A 12,641-nucleotide genomic window follows, 5' to 3' on the forward strand; every position below is an offset into this window, starting at 1 on the left:
CTCTTGAACATATATTAACAACCTTTAATTGGCTTCTGTGGTCCCCCTGTTTAACTTGTGTGGGTTATGTCTTGTTTTGTGTCAGGGTTCACAGTTTTGCCAAGAGGATAAACAATGGATTTGTATAAGATGATTTAGGGATGATCCTGTCTCTAGCAAGAGGTTGGACTAAATGACCTATGGAGGTTCCTTCCAGCCCTAATTCTTTATGGTTCTATGATTCTGTATGAGAACATTGAAAATTGGGTGAGAAGATGTATGTAAAAAGAATTGAAGGCTTGATTATCTCACCTCTTGGTGGAGAAGGGCATGGAACATGTAGGAAGAAATCTCATCAATAGCAATGTGTATCAGCCCCCCGCCTGGCTTGGTGACTGGTGCCTCCTGGGTCTGGGGTGGCACGGCAGCAGACCTGGAAGTGAACCATGAAAAGTGCACCCTTTTTGGGGTTACCTCATGTCTAGATATTGGTGTCTCAGGTAAAATACTCACAGTTGCTTTTTATGACCATTATAAGTTTGAATGGCTATGGATAAAACAGTTTCTCAGAAGACCAGATTTAAGGAAGAGTTGGTTTTAAGTTACATCTTAATCCATTAAGAACCTATTGGATCAGATGCTTAATAAACAATCAGGTCTTTGCTGATTTGTACCTGCTGAGATTCTGGCTTATTGTCCATAACCTGAGTAACCATAAGGCTGAGTAACTAAAACCATAACATGTTTCACCAAAGCCTCTTCAAAAGACTTCAAACAACCCCACCAAAAGCCAGAATAGAATACACAAAATGTAATAAAGATCTCAGTAGGAAGAGTTCCAAGTTGCACCTTAGATCGTTCTCAGGTTATGAACTAAATGTAGTGAGTAGATGCAACTATTATAGAGTTCCCTGGGTGAAATTCAGTGATGCATCAATCATCTGCACTACATGTTGTGCTTAAGTTACTCATAAAATGGCTGAGGGCAGATGTAAGTGGCCCAGCAGTATAACCTGATTTGGCAGTCAGTGGATCTTCAGGAAGTGGGGTATGTATGTTAAGCAGGCACTGTGAAGGCATCATTTGAAAATATGCTTATTTAGTTATCAATATTGTGCATCTCACTAGGATTCTAATAGATCTGAAACAAAGCAGAAGTCAAGCCAGAGTCCTGGACCCAGCCAGTCCCAGTCAAGAAAACAGGGCAAGTCCTCCCCTGAATAAGGACCACCTGCAGCAAGCCCAAAGTAGTGCCCTGGTCCCAGCTGGGCTAAATCAATCAGGCTGGAGAATCCCTTGAAGTCACAGGCAACAAGCCCTACCCACTCCAGCCCTTAAAAGCCAGATTCAGTCCATAATCTCCTTGTCAGGGCAAAGGCACAAATTCTTTCTCCTGACCTTCCATGCACTTCCTTGCTGACTTTCTGGTTTTGACTCTGGCTTCTAATCCTAGCAAGACCTGATGCTGGTTCTCTTCTCTTGATTTTTGGTTTGACCATCAGCTCTGGCTTTTGGCTTCTGACCCTGGTTAACACCCAGTTTATCCTGGCCTGTCCTGACTGGCTCTGGCTTCCAAATCCAGTTCTGATGCCAGACCCCGCCTCCTTCCAGCTCCCTGGGAACCCATCTGGACTATAGCAATGCTTTGGGTGTCTAATCTCTAAGCCAGACTGCTCATGCCCTGGTGCAGAATACAGATTCCTCACCCCTTATTTTAACGTAATATCTGTACCTGTCCCTAGTACTCCTAGGCCAAGTTCAGCCCTCCCATCAGTGAGTGTGGTCTCCACTAACATCACTATAACTTCTCCAGTAAGTATAACTGACTTACTCTGCAGCTTAAGTCACTTTTGTTTTTTTGCTCTATTTCTGCCACTCATTTTAGTTACAAAAATAAGAATAAAATGATTGCCTAGGATCATCAACTCTTAGCTGAAACTGATTTCTTTTTACCTTAGGCATTTTTCCAGACTCTTCATTCTGGAAATCTTTTAAGGAACAGAAACAATATGAAAAACAGTGTGTTCTTTCCCTCATATGTCTCTTGGAACACAGACCAATTTTTATTATGCAAGTGAAGAATGGTCTTATTGGCTGTAGATCAACAAACTACCACTCATTGCTGAAAGGGACAGGGACAAGTAATACAAAGTAATGGGCTAGATAGACTCTGCTGTCTGGTACTAGAGCAGAAATCTGAAGAAACTCCTCTGACTTTGTTAGTATTATTCTGTCTTTGCAATATCATAAGTAAAAGAGAATTCTGGGTCAGCTTCCCAGAACAGTCTCACTGGGCACATCTAAACATGCAGTTAAAGCAATTGAATAAACTCTGGCACAGTTCATGCTGGAGTTTATTGCTCCCAGGCACTGCATTTACATGTGCGCCTGGGACCACAGTGCGTTGAGCCAGGGTAGAGCAGCCCTGACTGGCAGAGGGCCTGGGAGGTCACCCTGCCAGCCTGGGGCTACTCCAACCCGATTCAACATGCTGCAAAGGGACTGGCTGGGGCACGAGGGTGCTTCAATGCAGGGCCAGCTGGCAGGCAGGCCCTACACTGAAGCCCCCTCAGGCCCCTGCCTGCCCCATTAGCATCTACATGTGCATTGCAGTGCACTAAATAATGCTGCTACAGAATAGTACTTGTGTTTACAAGTACTATCCTACAGCAGCGATTATTAATTTACTGTGGCCTCATAGGGCTGCATTTGTAGATGCCAAGACTTTACTGTGGAGCTAATTAGTGAGCTCAGTAGTCCTTAAAGGCTCTTTCAGTGTAGTCTGCCCACACTGGTTTGTGGAGTGAGGGGAGGGGAGGGGAGAAGGAAGCTGGGAGCAGGAGGAGAAAAGGAAGGGGTGCAGCCTACTGTGCTAAATCCTGGATCCAGTGTTGGACCACTGATTGGGCATATGGACTCCCTCAGCTCTCCCTGTCCCAGAATACCCAATCAGGTGGCTAGAACAGCTGGTCTGGGACCTGTGCTGTATGCCATGGGAGCATGCCATGCTCCATATGGATCTGACTAGACCCAGAGGCAGCACTGAAGGCCTAATTGAAGGGCTCTATGGGCTGTATGTTTGACACCCCTGCCATAAGCATACCATCACCAGCAGTGGGACTCTCAAACATACTGACCTGCCCCTAATTAGCTCCCTCTGTGTACTTAGGTCAGGCTAATGAACAATGTGGTGTGACTGTCAATTAGCTTGTCTCAAACTAATTGGTTCACCCACCACTTTCATCTGAACAGGAGGTAGGAGATGTAGCTTTGAGGCCATCTTCAGTCTGAAGGGGGTTAACTCCCCATTTCCCAGTGCCCTAAAACAGAGGTCAACAGCCTATGACCCATAGAGCTTGACTTATGAAGAGATTGGATGCAGCCTATAGTAATTTGGGGAATCAGCACTATTCTGCAGCCAGGTCAGCAGAGGAGGTGTCCCCAGGATTATACCATCTATGTTGTACTGTCTCTTCCCTTCACAGCATCTGCTGATTGCTGGGGGATGCAGAGATTTGAAGACCAGAGCAGGGGGCGAGGATGCAAGCATCTGCCTATGGCCTATGCCAATGGCCTGCCCAAAACACTGGGTTATAGACTCTCCACCCCTTCTGTCATGCAGCCAATAATTCAAGAGTCATGGGGGCAAAAGAAAAGGAGTCAGGTAGAAGCATGACTCGATGGCCTCTGGAGTAGGTTCCACTTGTTGGATAGGGGGTCCTGGGTTCTTGTGCATGTTCCCAAGCTGTCTTTTTCTCTAGCTGATGCCTGTCTAACATAAAATGCACCAACAATCCTTGGAGCAGAACTTGGGCCTCCCTCCTTCCAGATAATTGTACTCATCTCATCAGTGGGTTACACTGTCAGACTCCTATTTGCTTGTTCCACGACACTTACATCCTTTATGCTTAGTGACTCAGTTTTTTTCAAGATGAGAAAATATTAATTCAATGGACTATTCTATAGTCAGGTAGTGAGGGCACTCTCTTGAGACATGTGGCCTGCAGATTTGAACCCTGTCCAGCTACAGCAGACCTAAAACTAAGCCTTCCACTTCCTTGGCAAGTATACCGATTACCAGTCTACTGTGTAAAAGATGGGCACCAGTCTCATAGGCTCTGCTGGCCAGTTCAATTTTAAACTGCAGTTTCTTGTTACTTGGTGGGGAAGAGGAGCTGTAGTTCAGGGGTTGGCAGCCTACAGCCCATGGGTCAGATTTGGCCCATACAGAGGTTGGATCCAGCCTGTGAAGGTCTGATCTCACCCCATTTTACTAAGGGTATGTCAATTTTCCCAGTCATTTGATCCAGTGCTCATTTTGCTCATGGCACACTGATTGTCTTCACTTCTCCAGCCACATGTGGAGGGATGCTCTTCCTTAATCCAGCCTCTGCTCACTGTTTCTGGAGCATCCTCAGGCGAACAGTGCAAACTGGCAGGTGCCACAGGCCAGTCTCAGACCTGCATTTGCAAAAGGTTAAAGACCCTTGCTGCAGTTCTTTCTCTGGAGGCAACCTGACAAGACTGCATCTGTCTTGATGCACCTACTGGTGGGTGGCTTCTATGTGGTATCACTCAGAGGAAAGAGTCTGTTGGTCATAACGTCATAGAGAAATAGGGCTGGAAGCAGAGGTAATCTAGTCCAAACCCCTGCCTGAGGCAGGATCATTCCTATTCAAACCATCCCACACAAACCATCATCTAAACTCTATATAAGACTACTGTCAACCCTGACACAACATAGACCTAACACCCTACCCTGCCGCAGATAAAGCAGGGGAAGAATGGTAGGCAATATCCTGCTTCTATAAAATGTTATCAATATATGCTCAAGAGGTCCTGGGTAGAGGGCCATGTCCCCCACTACAGAGGAAGGCAAAACCCCCCACAGTCTATACCAATCTGGTCATGGGGTAAAATTCCTTTCTGACCAATTTGGCCATCTGTCTGATCCTGAATGGAGGGGCAAGACCATCTAGCATTGACACCCTCCAGTCAAAGTGCCCAGCCTTGGCTGTAACCAGCCCCCAATGCCTCTGGGAAGGCTTAAAAATACCCTGATATATATAGCAGGAAAAAAAAGGAGAGCAATCAGCAAAGCCCAGAAGCATGGGAAATACCCATGATGGAAAACAGGTAGAGCTATGCCTAGATCATCCTCAACCAGTGGCTATCCAACCTCTTCTTGAACACCTTCAAGTGATAGAGAGTCCACAACTTAAGTAGTCTATTCCCCTGCCTCACTATTGTAACAGTGAAGAAATTTTTCCAGATATCCATCTGAATTTACGTTGCTGCAACTTCAGTCCACTGATTGATGTCCTTCTCTCTGCAGCAAAAGAAAAAATGTGCGTTCCCTCATCTTTATGGAGGCCTTTCAAGGAGCTGAAAAGTGTTATCATGTCCCCTCCTCCAAAACCCTTTTCCACAAGATGAACATGCCTAGCTCCTTCAGCCTCTCCTCGTATGTCTTGCCTTCCAAGTTCTTGATCATCTATATCACCTGCCTCTGGACCCTCTCTAACTTCTCCACATCTTTTAAAAAATGTGGAGCCCAGATCTGCATACATTGCTCCAGATGAGGTCTAACCAGTGCTGAGTAAAAAGGCATTATCACCTCCCATGTCTTGTACCTAATGCTTCTATTGATGCATCCCAAAACTGCATTTGCCTTTTGTGTAGCTGCATGACACTCACAATGAGTCTGTAGTCTACCAAGACTCCCAAGTCCTTTTCCATAGAGCTACCACCCAGCTAGGTGTCCCCAATTTTATATTTGTGTTTTTGATTATTTATCCTGAGGTGTAGCACCCTGATTTATCTGCACAAAACTTCATCCTGTTAGCACTAGCCCAACTTTCCAATCTGTTGAGATCCTTCTGAATTTTGTTAGCAACCTTCAGCAGGTTCACAATCCTTCCCAGTGTCATGTCTCCCACAAACTTGCTCAAGAAGCTTCCTATGCCAGCAGCCAAATCATTAATAAACACATTGAACAGCACCAGGTCAAGGACAGACCCCTGTGGGACTCTACTCAAAATGTCCTGACATTCTGACATGGACACATTAATAATTATTCTTTGCTTGCAGCTATTGAGCCAGTTATCTATCCACTTCATAGTAGTTTATGTAGCCCACATTTTTCCAACTTGATCATGAGCAAGTTATGTGGGACCTTGACAAAAGCCTTGGTGAAGTCCAGATACATTATATCAATGGCATTCTCTTAGTAGGAGTGTGAAGGTTCAAATGAGGTTTGCCTTGGGACTCGCCTGCCACGACTTAGATGGTAAGGAAAAAAAAAAGATGGTTTCTGTGATCTTACAGGGTTAGAAAGTACTCCCATCACTCCATGGTTAACTTTGAATAAGTTGGCTTTATTCCTTTACAAAAGACTAAATTGCAACCATGGTCCCGCTAATTGCCTCATTATCAGTGAGATTTCAAGTTACAGAGGAAACTCAGATGCCCCCAAACCTTTCCAATTACTTTACAACAATTATTGTTTCACAGTAAGTTGCCTTGCCCAGCAGATGCCTTCCCCACATTAAATGGTACTGTCTCTTTAAGAGCAGCAACAGCCGCTCCACTGCTTCTCTCGCCGCTGCTTTTAGCACCAGAGGAGTTTTCAGTTGCTCATGGGCTCTGCAAACTTCTCCTGGCCCACACTTTCTCAAAAGGGGAATCCTCTTCACTCAGGGTTCCCTTGCCATTCTATCCCCTGGAGACCCGGTTTTCCCCACTCACCGGAGACGCCGGATTTTAATGGTAAGTGTCCTATCTTAATTCAAAATGCCGAGTTGTTCCAGGCGCTGTACTTTGGGGTCCCTTCTACTCATGCATAGTCTTCCCGGTCCCTCATGCCAAACTCTTCTTCGTCCTTTTTCTTCTTGTGCCCGAAGCAAATTCTGTATTCCCCGTCACCACTTTTATCTCCCTCATGGCACATCAGTCACCCTATCTTGCCCCCGGTGTGCAATTTCCTTCACCTAGTCAGGTCACTCTTTCCTGAAACTGTCTTAGTAACAGGGCTCCTGCAGAGTCCCTATTACACTCTTCATCCACCCAAGTAGTTACTTTGTCAAAGAAAGAGATCAGGTTTGTCTAACACAATTTGTTTTTCATAAAGCCATGCTGACTGCTTGTGATCAGCCCTTCCTCCCCCAAATGCTTGCAAATGGCCTTCCTTGGGGTATGCATCAGTAACTTCCCAGGTATTGAAATGAGTCTGACTGGTCTATAGTTCCCTGGGTCCTCCTTCTTACCTTTTTTTTTTTTTTTAAAGGGGCACTATGTTGGCCCTTGTCCAGTCCTCTGGTACCTGGCCCATCTCCCAAGACTTCATGAAGATTATTGCCAAGGGCTCTGAGATCTCCTGTGCCAGTTCCTTCAGGACCCTGGGATGAAGCTTATCCATCTCTGCTGACTTGAAATCATTCAGACCCAACAAAAACTCTCTGACCATTTCTTGGTCATGGGCATCATAATCCTGCCAGGGAGCATGGCCCACTGGGCAGAGGTAAAGGGGGTCCCAAACTCAACTCCCATTAGCTCCTGTTCCACAAAAGAGAATGTTGGACTGACCCTAAATGAAACATCTCAACAATCAAAATATTTGGATCCAGCTCAGACTGACCCCAAGTGAAATGAATTTGTTTTAGAAACTATATTTTCTCTTGGAAAATCATTCAGACAGAAAATTCCCAAACAACTTTAATTTTATATATTTAAACAAGATTACATCATGAATTATATCTAGTTCATGTTATTGATTTTTCCTTCAAATGGAAACAACCCTGCCAGGCCTTGAACTTTGGCTAACCACTCAGGCCTAAGGGACAACAATATCAAATTAACTATAGTTTAGCATTTGCTTTTGTAACTGATATCTCTTTCTGTGTGCATGTGCTCTTTGGGAAATAAATGTACCAAAGAAAATAAAATTATTGTTGTGTGCTTCTTTTCAAAAGCCTATTGCAAATCACTATTTCAATCTAATGCCTGGAATTCTGTGTGCAAAAAACAAGTAATTTGATTTACATATCCAGAATGGGTGACATTTTGCTGTTGTTGCTCGTCTGAAAAGGAGGCCTTTTGAATGGAATGATTTCAGCAGGAAGAACAGGCACAGCTGCTGAAACATAACTCCCCTCTTCCCGTCTTGTGAGCAAACATTCAGCACTGTAAAATGCTATTCATTTTGTCCTTTAAAAACATTTTAAGGAAGTTTCTGTCACTGTCTTTCTATACACTTCTTCCTACTTTCCTGCTAGGACAAGTGGCAAGACAATGGCAATATCCTTGTCTCCTGCCCTTTACTCTTGCCAGAGTGCCAGCATGTCAGAAAAAGAAAATGAGGGCGGTGGAGGTTGGGGGTGGGGAGGGGGGTACATGGCAGAATGCACTGCATATCAGTATATTTAATAATCATAAATGTTGTCTTTGTTGTTGTGTATTCCTTTTTTGTTGAGCATGTTGCAATGAGAGAGAGAAAAAAAAGAGACAAGAGAAAGAGGAAAGAAAGAAAGAAAAAGAAGAGCAGAGAGAGAACCAGACACACACACACACACACACACACACACACACACAGAACCACGTGCACAAACACAGAGAACCAGAACACACCCAAAACAGACACATGCACACAAACATCTGGAACCAGACACATGTGTGCGCGCACAGACGTACAGAACCAGAAAGAGGCAAACAAACACACAGAACCAGATGCACAGGCACATGGAGCTGGGCTCCTGGGCCACTGGACAAAGTCTGACCCAACAATGCCATGGCCCCTGTGCTTCCCCGGGGTGCCAGTCCCCGGGCTGCAGTGCAGCTGGCCTCGGCCTGGAGCCTGCCCATCAGCCCACCCACCCCACACAGCTAAGCCCGCAAAAGGTGCAGTGCTGCTGGCAAGGGGCAGTGCCAGCCTCATCCCAGTGGTGGGCTGGGCCCGGGCTTGGCTCGGAGCAGGTGGGAGTCAGGTGGGCCCCACTGCAAGCCCTGCTGCAAGAAGCCTGGGCTCTGTGGTTGGCAGCAGCTACCAGAGCCTGGGCCAGTTGCAGCTGGGAGGTTGCAAACACCTGCTCCGGGCTCCGGCATCAGCTCCATACCAGCGGGTGCACACACGCCTCAGAGCAGACGGTGGGGATAGGGCCTGAGGCATCACAGCCCTCCCACTGTCTGCTCTGAGGTGCACATTCTGTCACTGACAGCATGGAGCTGATGCCGGGGCTGTGGAACCTGCTGCAGCTACCCAGAGCTCAGGCTGGCTACAAACAGCTGTGCCGGGCTCCAGAGCCCAGTCATCAGCTCTGTGCTGGCAGGTGGGGAGAGGCCAGGGTTGCACTGCCTCCAGCCCCTCCCCACCATCTTCTCCAAGACGTGTGCACCCGCCAGTATGGAGCTAATGCCAGAGCCCAGAGCAGCTGTTTGCAGCTTCCTAGCTGCAGATGGCTCATCTATTCAGCACTGCTGAGGCCACATAGATTCATAGATTCATAGATGTTAGGGTTGGAAGGGACCTCAATAGGTCATCGAGTCCGACCCCCTGCATAGGCAGGAAAGAGTGCTGGGTTCAGATGACCCCAGCCAGATGCCTATCTAACCTCCTCTTGAAGACCCCCAGGGTAGGGGAGAGCACCACCTCCCTTGGGAGCCCATTCCAGACTTTGGCCACTCTAACTATGAAGAAGTTCTTCCTAATGTCCAATCTAAATCTGCTGTCTGCTAGCTTATGGCCATTATTTCTTGTAACCTCCAGGGGCACCTTGGTGAATAAAACCTCACCAATTCCCTTCTGTGCCCCCATGATGAACTTATAGGCAGCCACAAGGTCGCCTCTCAACCTTCTCTTGAGGAGGCTGAAGAGGTCCAGGTGTCCTAGTCTCTCCTCATAGGGCTTGGCCTGCAAGCCCTTAACCATATGTGTGGCCCTTTTCTGGACCCTCTCCAGGTTATCCTCTATGCCCTCTTGAAGTGCGGCGCCCAAAATTGCATGCAGTATTCCAACTGCGGTCTGCCCAGCGCCCGATAGAGGGGAATTATCACCTCCTTGGTTCTGTTCGTCATGCATCTGCTGATGCACGATAAAGTGCCATTAGCTTTCCTGATGACTTTGTCACACTGTCGACTCATGTTCATCTTGGAGTCCACTAGGACTCCAAGATCCCTTTCCGCTTCCGTGCCACCAAGCAGGTCGTTTCCTAGGCAGTAGGGATGTTGGACATTTTTCCTCCCTAGGTGCAGCACTTTTCATTTCTCCTTGTTGAACTGCATTCTGTTGTTTTCCGCTCATTTGTCCAACCTGTCCAGGTCTGCTTGTAGTTGTTCCCTGCCCTCCGGTGTGTCCACTTCTCCCCACAGTTTTGTGTCATCCGCAAACTTGGACAGAGTACACTTCACTCCCTCGTCCAAGTCATTGATGAAGACACTGAAGAGTCCAAGGACTGAGCCATGCGGGACCCCACTGCCCACACCCTTCCAGGTCAATACCGACCCATCCACTACGACTCTCTGGGTTCAACCCTCTAGCCAATTTGCCACCCACCGGACCGTGCAGTCATCCAAGTCACAGCCTCTTAACTTGAGCTGTGTTCAGTTTTGGGCTCCCCACTACAGAAAGGATGTGGACAAATTGGAGAGAATTGGAGAGGGCAACAAAAATGGTGAGGGGGCTGGGACACATAACTTATGAGGACAGGCTAAGGGAACTGCACTTATTTAGTTTAGAGAAGAGGAGATTGGGAGGAGGGTTAATAGCAGTCTAATAGTACCCTTACCTTAGGTACAGGCCTAATCCTCTGTGGCCTTCCATTCAGTGTGCAGCCTCTGCCCCTTAACAGGCAAAGGAACTCTCAACAGCAACACATAGGGATATCTGGTGGTGATGGGACAATAATTGAACAGAACATAATATGTTTACATCACATATGCAAAACATAACCAATACAATAGTGTATGGGGGTTATCGTACCACCCAGTCATGTCACCTCCTGACTGGAATAACAGTGCCTTGTTGTTGTAGATCTTCTGCCACGCCTTCCATGTTATGGGAGATACACTTAGACACTACTGGGAGGCAACTGAGAATGGTTATGGACTCAAGATGTCAGTGGCTCTTCACAGGGCTCCAGCATCCCCATACCCTGCCCTCATCACACCTGATGTTCCAGGCACTGTTGATTGCCCCTAAGGTCCGTCACTTGCTCTGCTCAAAGGGCCTCACCTAGGACCCTTGCCTAAGTGCTGCTTGCCCCATTCTTCCCTGCACGGGACCAAAGACAGCTTTCTCTCTCTGTCTGGTTCCCCCATCACCCTCCTGTGACTGGGATCCACCCTTTCTTCTTCTTCCCCTTCTGGGGCAGTAATGTCACCTACCTCTTCTTCTTCCCCTAGGTCCCCAGAGTAGTTCTTTTCATCCCCTGGAATCAGACTCACCGGTTGTTCAAGCCTCTCCATCAGCTCCAGTTCCTGGCTGGGCCTTGTTGGGTAAGTCACAAGGTCGGCACTTACACTTTGGCCCTTTAATCGATATCCTTCCCTCACCTGCTCTGCTCTCCTCTCTTCTCCTCTCTTCTCTTCGTCTCTTCTCTGCTTTCTCCTTTCTTCTCCCCCCAGGATGCTCCCTTGGTGTCCCTTAAATCTCCCTCTCTTCAACTGGGTCCATCATGGCAGTTTCCTATTGGCTGCCTACCTGACCCAGCTCTTCCTTCTTCACTCGCTGGTGTGGTCCCTCTCCCTTTCTCTTTGTTCTTTTCCCATGCCACTTTTTTTTCCTCAGGCTTGAACCCCAGCGGCTGGGTTTGCTGCCGCAGCCTTTGATTTGCCACGGTCCCAGCCAACTCCTCCAGTTGTCCTGATCACAGTGGGGTTTGCCATGGCTCCTCCTGCTCTGTGAGGTAAGTTTTCCTCTTTTATCTCTTCCTGATTCTGTTCATGGCAGAGTGCTGCAGGCACCCTGTCACAAATAGTTTCAGACATAAATAGCTTACAATCCTCTCAAATAGCAACAATAAGGATGCAATACTAAAAACAGAATCCCAAAGGCATAAATAACCAGACCACACTCAATGGCACAGCAGCTATGCCCAGAGAAGAAATGGCAGCCCAGTGAAAGATCCCATTACCTAACATAACATCATTACTCCTTCCTGGTTCACTCGGCTAGGAGAGGCCCGTAACCATGATACCACCTTTAACAAACAGGAGTCCTAGACTCCCCTATGTGCGCAGGGGCAAATTATCTCCACTCCTCAGGGGGCTTCTTCTTGAGCCCCCACAGTGAGGAAGGCCCCTCCTCTCCTGTGGGAATCCCCTTTCTGGGTAACTCATGACTCCCAGCGTCTTCCCTCACAGGGGTGGTTGACCAGTCCAGTCACTGCTTGTAGCAGGAAGGCCCAAGCTGCCTGATGCAGTCACCGGGGCCTATCAGCCCTCTCAGCTCTGTGCACCACCTGTGCCCTGAGGGGTGCTTGCCTCATGCAGGATGGGTACCTGAGCTGCTGCATGCAGCTGCTGAGGTCCCTCCAGCTCCACTCAGCTCTCAGGCCCATGCATCACCCTGTGCGCCAAAGGGGCACCTGCCTAGGGTAGGGATGGGGACCCATGCCATCTTGTGCAACCGCAGCGACCCATCAGCTCTATAGCCCTGTGCACCGATACAT

At 47.5% G+C, this 12,641-nt stretch overlaps 1 protein-coding gene across 1 annotated transcript in view; it reads left to right on the top strand.

Moving 5' to 3' along the window:
• Positions 1-6,556: 6,556 nt before the first annotated feature.
• The window catches only part of LOC106737762 (uncharacterized), a 33,938-nt gene continuing 27,853 nt past the window's right edge, over positions 6,557-12,641 (top strand). Inside the window, exons 1-3 of the mRNA XM_059731824.1 lie at positions 6,557-6,747; positions 11,374-11,466; positions 11,759-11,876. The gene's annotated coding sequence lies outside the window, so the exon portion shown is untranslated. The remainder of the gene's footprint in view (positions 6,748-11,373; positions 11,467-11,758; positions 11,877-12,641) is intronic.

The sequence above is a fragment of the Alligator mississippiensis genome, chromosome 1 (genome assembly GCF_030867095.1).
Source record: "Alligator mississippiensis isolate rAllMis1 chromosome 1, rAllMis1, whole genome shotgun sequence".
NCBI classification, from domain to species: Eukaryota; Metazoa; Chordata; order Crocodylia; family Alligatoridae; genus Alligator; species Alligator mississippiensis.